The sequence below is a fragment of the Sceloporus occidentalis genome, unplaced genomic scaffold (assembly GCF_023333645.1).
Source record: "Sceloporus occidentalis isolate IW3139 unplaced genomic scaffold, rSceOcc1.0.p SCAF_349, whole genome shotgun sequence".
Lineage (NCBI taxonomy): Eukaryota > Metazoa > Chordata > Lepidosauria > Squamata > Phrynosomatidae > Sceloporus > Sceloporus occidentalis.
The window spans coordinates 22501-25000 of record NW_028317329.1 but is presented as its reverse complement, the minus strand read 5'-3'; positions in this window follow the sequence as shown (position 1 = coordinate 25000).

Here is a 2500-nt window from a genome sequence, read left to right as displayed (position 1 = left end):
GTTCCACGTCACCACCGGGAAAATCCGGCAAGGCATGCCGACTTCGATGGAGCGAGGGTCGGATGCGGCCGGCAAATCCGACCTCATTGACTTCCAGGGTTTCTCAAGCAACTTGACCTGCCAAAAACGGGGACTTAGAGCAAAACTGCCGGCCGGCCGCGATCAACTTAGACGGCCGGGAACGGGCACTTTGGGCACATCGACATCTACAGGACACCTAAATGGATAAATCTGGATGGAATTTTCTGTCTTTTTACCTAATTTTGTGAGGATTCAGAGGGAAAATGAAAAAAACACAGATTTTTTTTTCTAATTCTTGCTACTTTTTACTAAATTTCTAATTCTAAATTTTCAGCTAATCATCCAACTATGGTATCAAAAGAAAGCTCTATCTCTCCTTGAAAAAACAATATATAGTTTATATGGGTACACTATTCACAGTAAAAGAGAATCATCGCTGAACCGACATAGCGCAAAAATGGCAAAATTTCTCCGGGATTGAAGGGGTTAAGCAGGCATTACAGCAGATAAACTGTGTCTATATCTATATCTATATCTATCTATCTATCTATCTATCTATCTATCTATCTATCTATCTATCTATCTATCTATCTATCTATCTATCTATATCTATATCTATATATATATATCTATATATATCTATATATATCTATATATATATCTATATATATATATATATATATATATATATATCTGTATGGGACTGTCGCTAGATCCCTATGCCTGGGTGGGGTATAGGGATAACGGCTGCTGCAGAACCTCTTTATATAGCTGCACAAGTTGCTGCTGGCCGGCTTAACCCCTTCAATCCCCTATAGACGTACCGGGACGTCTAGCCTTTCGTGCAGCGTCAGGAACACATCCCTGCCGCTGCACGGGAGAACAGGCTGTCGTTTGACAGCCTGGACCCCCCCCTGCAGCCCGATCCCCTGTAACAACTTGGTGTGTCATTAGCCTTGGGGGACTGAACCACATCCAGGTCAGTGACATTACTGCCGGATGTGCGACACTGGGGGAGAGAGAGAGAGAGAGAGATAGAGACAGAGAGAGTTCGTTTTGCAGAGCTGCAGTGCTTAGTGCAAAACCACATTATATATTGGGGATAGTGTAGTGTTTTAGAAATTGGCCAGGTAGGTACAATGGCGCAACATGTCTTCAGCGCTGAGGAGGCTCATGACTGCCTCACTCAGTCTGATGACGATGCCACTCTGACCGCGTCAGACGCCGAGGCCACTCTGACGGCGTCAGACGCCGAGGCCACTCTGACTGCATCAGATATTGATCCAATATCTGAGGAATCCTGCTGTGCGTCAGATAATGACGAGTCAGAGGAAGACGATGATGGCCAGGGTCCATCTGGCAAAGCCAGGCGTGGAGAGCCTGACTCTAAATATAATTGGGTGCCCCCAAATATGATAGACCCAGTAATCCCTGCTTTTACTGCGACTCCTGGCATCAGATGTGACATCGATGCTAGCGAGCCAAAGTCATTTTTCCATTTAATGTTTGCCCCCGAGTTTTTTGAGCTGCTAGCAGCTCAAACAAACCTCTATGCAGCCCAGTGTCAGGCAGCTGACCAAGGAGACAGAAGCCAGACCTGGTACCCCACTGACTCCCATGAAATTAAAAGATTTTGGGCCCTGACCCTTATGATGGGCATTGTGAAAAAGCCCACGATACGCTCCTATTGGAGCACAGATCCCGTAATATCCACCCCTGCTTTTTCCCAAATAATGCCCCGGAACAGGTACTTTGGGCTCCTAAGATTTTTACATTTTACCGACAATTCCCAATGCCCCCCTAGAGAGCACCCCCAATTTGACCGTTTATATAAATTGAGGCCCATTATTAATTATTTTTCACGTAAATTCCCTGAAATTTATACCCCCGACAAAAATGTGGCTGTAGACGAGTCCCTGGTCCTATTCAAGGGTAGACTGAACTTCAAACAGTATATCCCGTCCAAGCGAGCGAGGTACGGTGTAAAGTTATATAAACTTTGCGAGAGTGGGACGGGATATACTGTTTCCTTCAGAATCTACGAAGGGAAGGACAGTCACCTTGATCCCCCTGGCTGCCCACAATCTGTGGGTACTAGTGGGAAGATAGTGTGGGACCTGCTGTCCCCCTATTTGAATAAGGGCTACCACCTCTGGGTGGATAACTTTTACACCAGCCCAGACCTGTTTCATTTTTTATTTTTACAGCAGACCCCGGCATGTGGCACTGTTAGGCCAACCCGCAAGGGTTATCCTAAAAAACTCACCTACCCAAGGCAGAGGCGCGGCACTACCAGTGCTCTGCGCAGTCAGGAGCTGTTGGCCCTCAGGTACACTGACAGGAAGGATGTGTATATCCTCTCCACTATACACAACGAGAAGGTGGTGCCTGGCAGTGTACGTGGGGAAGGTGATGCTCAGAGGCTCACGCCTCAGTGCATCACCGATTACAACAAGAACATGGGGGGTGTAGATCTCTC